This window comes from Eumetopias jubatus, unplaced genomic scaffold (genome assembly GCF_037043125.1).
Source record: "Eumetopias jubatus isolate StellerSeaLion01/CBP00866 unplaced genomic scaffold, mEumJub1_p1.0 scaffold_1, whole genome shotgun sequence".
NCBI classification, from domain to species: Eukaryota; Metazoa; Chordata; class Mammalia; order Carnivora; family Otariidae; genus Eumetopias; species Eumetopias jubatus.
This window is the reverse complement of record NW_028274807.1, coordinates 114,325,338-114,332,850: the sequence shown is the minus strand read 5'-3', so window position 1 is coordinate 114,332,850 and position 7,513 is coordinate 114,325,338. Positions and strand designations below refer to the sequence as shown.

The window sequence follows — 7,513 nt, the reverse complement described above, 5'->3', positions numbered from 1 at the left end:
TTAAAGCATAGGTCAGTAATTGTATATGACAGTATACATGCTACATACAAATTAGCTGATCAGAGCCCAACTTTTCAATATTTACAACAGGATAAGCTTCCCTGTAAAAGCAGCACATTTGTGACTTTTTTTTTTTTTTGGATGAGGTTTGATATTTTTGTTTTTATTTATATTTTTTACTTTACTTATTTTTTTATTATGTTTAATTAACCAACATATAGTACATCATTAGTTTTTGATGTAGTGTTCAACAATTCATTAGTTGCAATAAAGAAGATGTGGTCCATATATACAATGGAATATTACTCAGCCATCAGAAAGAATGAATACCTACCATTTGCGTCAACGTGGATGGAACTGAAGGGGATTATGCTAAGTGAAATAAGTCAAGCAGAGAAAGAGAAAGACAATGATCATACGGTTTCACTCATAGGTAGAACATAAGGAATAGCACAGAGGACCACAGGGGAAGGGAGGGGAAACTGAAGGGGGAAAAATCAGAGAGGGAGACAAACTTTTGTGACACTTTTAACTTTAGTATTCCTTTCCTTCTTCACCCTCTCCTTCAACAGAAACCACACCAATCTCCTCATAATCCTTCTCAAGGGCAGCCATGTCCTCATAGACCTCAGAATACTCTCCTTCTTCCATGCCTTCACCCACATACCAGTGAACAAAGACATACTTGGCATATATCAGGTCAAATTTGTGGTCCAGGTGAGTCCCGGCCTCAGCACTGGCTGTGGTGCTGCTCAGCATGCACCCAGCTCGCTGTACTTTGGCCAGGTCTCCACCAGGTACCACACTGGAAGTCTGGCAATCAGTGCCAACTTTGAAGCCAGTGGGGCACCAGTCCACAAACTGGAAGGTACACTTGGTCCTGATGGTGGCAATGACAGCATTGACATCTTTGGGACCCATGTCACGATGGTACCACAGGCGGCAAGCCATGTATTTACCATGGTGAAGGTCACATTTCACCATTGGTTGCCTGGCTCAAAGCACACATTGCTGATCTCTGCTACAGAAAGCTGCTCTGGTTCTCAGCAGAGATGACAGGAGCAAATATGACCAGAGGAGAGTGGATGTGGGGATAGAGCACCAGGTGGTCTGGAATTCTGTCAGATCAACATTTGGGGCTCCATCAAATCTTAGGGAAGCAGGGATGGAGGACATAATTTGATCTATCAACCTATTCAGGTTAGTGTAGGTTAGGCGTTCAATATTAAGGTTTCTACAACAGATGTCATAAATGACCTCATTGTCTACCATGAAGGTACAGTTTGAGTGCTCCAGGGTGGTGTGGAAACCTGGGGGGGCTGCTGGATAAATGGAGAGCTTCACCTTGGATTTCTTGCCATAATCGACAGAGAGAGGGGATGAGAAGGTCAGTGATCTCCTTCCAATGGTGTAGTGTCCCTGGGCATAGTTATTAGTAGAATCTTCCTTGCCTATGATGAGCTGCTCAGGGTGGAAAAGCTATTAGTAGGGGCCATTGTGAGCTTCATCAATGACTGGGGGCTCCAGGTCTACAAATACTGCCCTGGGCACATGCTTGCCAGCACCCATCTCACTGAAGAAGGTGTTGACGGAGTCATCTCCCTCCAGTGGTCTTGTCATTTGGCATCTGACCATCGGGCTGGATGCCATGTTCCAGGCCATAGAGCTCTCAGCAGGCATTGCCAATCTGGACACTAGCCTGGCCAACATGGATGGACATGCATTCATGCATGGTTGCTGCTTTGTGGCTGCTGAGCAGATGGTAGAGAAGAAGATGAGAGGTCGTTGCCTCTTACAGTGTGGACTCTCAAGTGGTTGATATAAGAGAACCTCTTAATTTTATTCTTAAAATTCAGCTATTTTGTTTAGTTTGTGGATATGGAAATTCTCTTTCCTTGGCTGCTCTATCAATTCTTTCATATGTGAATCAATAAAAATATAAGATTTAATAAGCACCTTCAAGGCATAGTTCTATGCATGTAAGGCAAAATCTCATAGATTACAATGCAGTTGGGAGGATAAATTACTACATGTGTTCTGAATAGGGTAGTAGCTCAATACTACTGACTGAAGAAAAAAACACAAAAAATAAGTGATATATAGCCAACTGATTGTGTCTCGTAAGCAGAAAAAAATAAAAACATACTAGCAGTTCTGCACAAGGACCATCCATCCATTCTGTGTTGATATATTAGAGAGATTTTATTGAAGAATGAACAGAGATAAGGTAGAATGAAATAAAGGAGAATTCCAGGGACAGGGAGTATATAAATAAGTTCTTGGGAGAGTGTTTGGGCAGTAGATTATATAAAATGGATCAAATAAGTTGGAATAGAATAAAAATAAGACTTTCCAGAAGGCTTAAGCTCTAATAACAGAGACTTAAATATCCAAGTGAATAAAGATGGACTCTGGCCGATGCAAGATGAATAGCTGCTAAAAGATTTTTAGGAAGTATAAAGGGGAAAGAAAAATTTGAAATTATAAAAAACTTTCTTTAATAAAAATCAACCAGGAAGCCAGGTGCAAAAAAGAGAAAGAGTTCTGAGCTCCCATATAACTTAAACATTGATAATTTTGAGAAATCTCTAAAAGCCCGTCTCTCATCTTAAATAATATGTTTGCACTTCTTTGCAAACTTTTATACTGGTATTCCATAAACCAGAAAGGAACAGAAGAATTCTGGCTCAATCACTTTTCTATTTCTAGGTCACAAAGCCAGTATTTAATTTGGACTAAATAGTGGCTTGGTCATTTCACAGCCAGTAAGGAAAAGGACAACAACATTTAGAATGGGACTTTTCCTGTTCTAATCTTGGCTAAAGCCACATTGCTTATGCTATTGGTTGCTAATCCAAATGACACAATTCAAAGATAAGTACTACACACATCATAATGAGATTGATGAAAAGAAAGCCAAACTAACCCAGCAAACATTACTCACTTGAAACCTATATAGATTAAGGCTAAGGGTGTATCAGGGAGGACCAGATATCTTCAGGTGAAGGAATTTGTGAGAATAAAGATAACTGTCAGAATTTCCCTCTCCTCCTTGTAGATACCCTTAAAGTAAATTAGAAAGCTCTAAAAATCCTTGAAGAGATTAGGAGAACTTGGGGTCAAGGAGGAGAAATTAACTTCTTTTACTCCCTGATTGCATGTTCCTGAGCTCAGAAACCCAGGGTGTTGCTGCCAGGGTGGAGACTATTGACATTTTAGGAGAGCTTGACCTGTTGCCCCCTAGAGTTTTGGCAGCCAAGAAACTACAGCTTGACTCTCACATTGAAAGTTTTGAAGCTGGGAGGATGCCTGGAGTACCCACCCCTACATGAAGGAGGTAAAGAGAAGAGAAGTCATAGTAGAAGCAAGCTGAAATTCTAAAATTTGACAAACAAGGGGGTTTACATTCCTTTGAGTCAAGTGGATATTGTGGAAAATAGCTAGGCTGAAGTATTATTGAAAGTATTGCCCCTCCCTCACCAAAAAAAAAAAAAAAAAAGGATACTTGCCATAGTGAGGACCTAGTATGTAAACTGCCAGAGGCACTAGCTGAAAGTGAAATCAAAAGGTCAGCTCAGGATTGCCACATTTTTGCCAGAGAATATATAATAGTGGAGGTCACCATGGGGTGGGTAGAGAGGAGTGGTTCATAAAGAATCCAATAATATGCTTCATAAAAGTACAAGTGTTTGGATGTCTGCCATGACAGAGGGCAATAACCAGCCAGTGTGAGCCAAGAAAGAATAGCCAATAATTCCACCTACTGAAAAGACCTTTTATCACCTCGAAGCCTTCTTCATTATGCTTTAGTTCTTGGAAGAATGAAGAGGATGAGGAGAAAGAGAGGAAGTGCAAGGTGAAGGCAGGGGTGGATTTACCTTAAAGCTAATGAAACTCAAACTTCAGAGCCCCTCATTTGCACAGATCTCCTTGGGATGCCAGGGACCATATTTTGTATTATTAATTTGTAGTATTTTTTGTAAAGGGGATGCCCCTCCCCAAATTGTAAATGCTTTAGGTTCCACAAAACCTAGATAAAATAAGAGATAATGTATGTCCCTTTCCTTGATGCTACCTGCCTAGCCATATGTTAGACTAGATTAGGGGTAGTAGTTAAATGGAAGGAGAAATTGATGTTTTGATATGAGTTGGGCTGAAGTTTTTAATATCTGAAATTAAAACACCTCTAATATCTGAAAGTAACTGTAAACTCATGGGATAGGCTTGAGTTGCCATCAAAAGGCAAGGGAAGGGAGATCAGAAAGAAGGTTGAAAGGTTGTGGAGTAGAGGGAAAGATAAGCTGCTTCCTGGTGTACTTTAGCAAGTTGAACCCATTGAATATTTATATTTTGTTAAAAGGAAACATGGACAGTTTTATGGTGAGATTTAAATGTAATTGGGAAAGAAGGGAACTGAACTCCTTCCTTCCCGTTTGCATGTTTCATATTGGGACCAAATTTTTATCCTTAGAGCCCAGATTCTAGAGTGATTCAAGGGAAGATGGCTTATGTGCTACGCGTGCGTGTGCACAGACACACACATGCACACACACAAATATATATACATATATATGTAGAGAGAGAGTGTGTGCATGTGGGCAGGAGGTGGGAGGGGAGGGACAGAGGAAGAGGGAGAGAAAACTTTAAGCAGTTTCCACATTCAGTGAGGAGCCCGATGTGGGGCTGGATCTCACAACCCTGAGGACATAACCTGAGCCAAAATCAAGGGGCAGATGCTTAACTGCCTGAGCTACCCAGGCTCCCACACACACAAATATTTCTAACCAATATCTGTCTGGTAAATCTGTAGCGAATTTATGGGAAAATTACTCTAAAATTCCCAGCCTCATGCTGGTATCATGCCCAAGGAAATCATTAAAAAGGTGAGAATTTTATATTTTTCCTCATGTTTACACTAATGTAAATGAAACATTTGTACCTAGATGAATGACATATTTTGTTACCTCGGGAAAAAAATGCTCATTTTGCCTAAGAAACTTTTCTACTTCTATGTACAAATAGATATTGTTGACATGTTTATCATCTGACAATAAATAGCTTCCTTTAGTTTACAATAAATAGAAAGAGAAGAAATGTTCTCTAAGGAAAGGAAAACAAAGCAACAGATTGTTATACTAGTAGTAATAAAATTTAATATGTAAAGTGCAAATAAAACTGAGCTAAAATTAAATCAGATAGTGAAACTTTGGATTTTGAGTATGTAGAGTATATTATTTCATATAGCTATAATATTGTTGTGTTCTTATTTATCAGAACATCCATGCACATATTATAATTTACCCCCCTCTAGTTATAATCAGCTCATCCTTTATGTGAGATATGTCATTTTTTCTTCTTAGAACATTGTGCCCTCAAGTCACATTTGTTATACTTCTGGTCCCATCATAAACCCTTTGGAATACAGAGTGCTATTGAATTGAGTTTCCATTTGGATTTCTTCCAGAGCTATTGCTTTGACGGCAGCATATGAAATAACAAAATTGGCATGGGCTGGTTTAACTCCATGGCTAACTCTGTTGTTTTCTGTTGATGATAAGTGTGTGGCATGGTTGAAAATGTAATCTACAATATCGTTCTTTTATGCAAGCAGATTACATTATATATAATTTAGCATTTCTCTTTAGTTATAGTCTGAGCCTTCATACATTTCAGTAAACATCTCTTTTATAGCTTTTGATAGATAATTGATAACAATAGAGTATTGAAAATAGAGAAGCAGAAATGATAGTGCTCTCATTCACTAGCTACACATAATAGCCAACCTTGGTTTTTCTTTTTTATAGTGCAAGTGCTTTTCTGGCAAAGGCAGTAACATGATTTGGGAAATTGAGATTCTCTTTGTATTGCTATGATACCAAATAAGGGTAAGCATCTTGGAATTAATATAACTTAAAGGAAGACAGAGGATGTTAGGTAGCATCAGAGTACTTCTGAGATGAATGTATCAGGTTACTGTTGGGGAACTCCTTGTCTTGCTTTAACTTACTAAAGCATCATTCTGGAAGCACACTTCTAAAAAATGTCAGTATTTGGTAAAAACACATACTGATGAAGTATGATGTTTATTCCCATAACCTGGATGTCAGCCCAGGTGCCCTGTACATCTAGATTTAAGTAAAATTGCCTCAATTCCTTTTTTACACAACATGCCATTGAATCCTAAACTCCCAAGTATCTTATAACTACACCTAATTCCCTATTTCTTGATTATGTTACTTGCAAAATGATACATTTTACAAGTTATCAATTGTTATTTTGTTATTTGTTTAACAATTGTTAAATTGTTATTTACAAGTTATTGTTATCAATTATCTATCAAATGATAGATACATTTTACAAGTAACATATCACTTGTAACAATAAAGGAAAAACAGATGGATATCATGATGAGAATCTGATGACTGGTAGACTATCAAAAGGCAATTCTTTCAATTTCAACTTTGTGAAGAGACAAGTATTTTATTAGTTTTCATTTTTAAAATATATGAACCCTTATTAATAGCTGCTAAGGGTCAATTTGAAATGCTAATAATTTATTAATGTTTAAAAAATAAAAAATCTTCAAAAATTGAATATAAATAATTAAGCCTCCAGTTGTTTGAGGAAAAAAAGAGAACACAGTATTTTATTAAACTGGACCGTCCCCTTTTTGTTAATAAGCTGATATTCAAGTAGTAAATAACAACTAATCCATAAGCTTAAATGCTGATCCTAAATCCTCTGAGATTCTGTCCAAACACTGTTTCCCCATATTCTGACCAACTGGATTCCACGAGGCTGAGTGTGCTTTTACTGCACCTGTACCCTCACCTATTTTATTTATACTCTTCTCCTTTCAATAGTATTAATGCTGAGAATGACAACCTTTGTTCTAAGTACTTAATAAAACTTAATTTTAAAAAATGAGCAAAAGACTTGAACAGGCACTTATAAAGGAAGATATATAATTTCCAATAAGTGCATGAAAAGGTACTCAACATCATTAATTATCAGGAAAATGTTAAAACTGTAATGAGTTACCCCCTGGAATAGCTAAGATTAAAAAGTGTTAGCAAGAATATGGAAAAACTAAAACTCTTGTACATTGCTGTTGAAATAGAAAATTTTACAACCACTTTGGAAATTGCGCAGGTATTTTCTCAGAAAATTAAACGTATATCTATCCTACCATCTTAAAGTTCCATTTGGAATTCTGAGGCCAGTTAATTAAACAAGCCTCAAAATTCTTTGAAACTATTATTCAAGGTCACCATCCAAAATGTAAATCTCTCACGTTATAATTTCACGTAGCCTTATCATATTTTTAGCAATTTGATTATGATTTGCCTCACTGTGGCTTTTTAATGAATCTTGACATATACTCAAACCAAACATGAAAATTAGAGATGGATAATAAGCTTAAATATAAGCTATAACAATAAGCCTTCTAAAACAAAACATTGGAGAATATTTTCATGACTATGGACTAGCATAGCACAAAACTGATTAACCA

General features: G+C 37.2%; 1 pseudogene; it reads right to left on the bottom strand.

Annotated features, from left to right (window-relative positions):
* Positions 1-534: 534 nt before the first annotated feature.
* LOC114209085 (tubulin alpha-1A chain-like) lies at positions 535-1,732 on the bottom strand (annotated as a pseudogene).
* Positions 1,733-7,513: the final 5,781 nt, after the last annotated feature.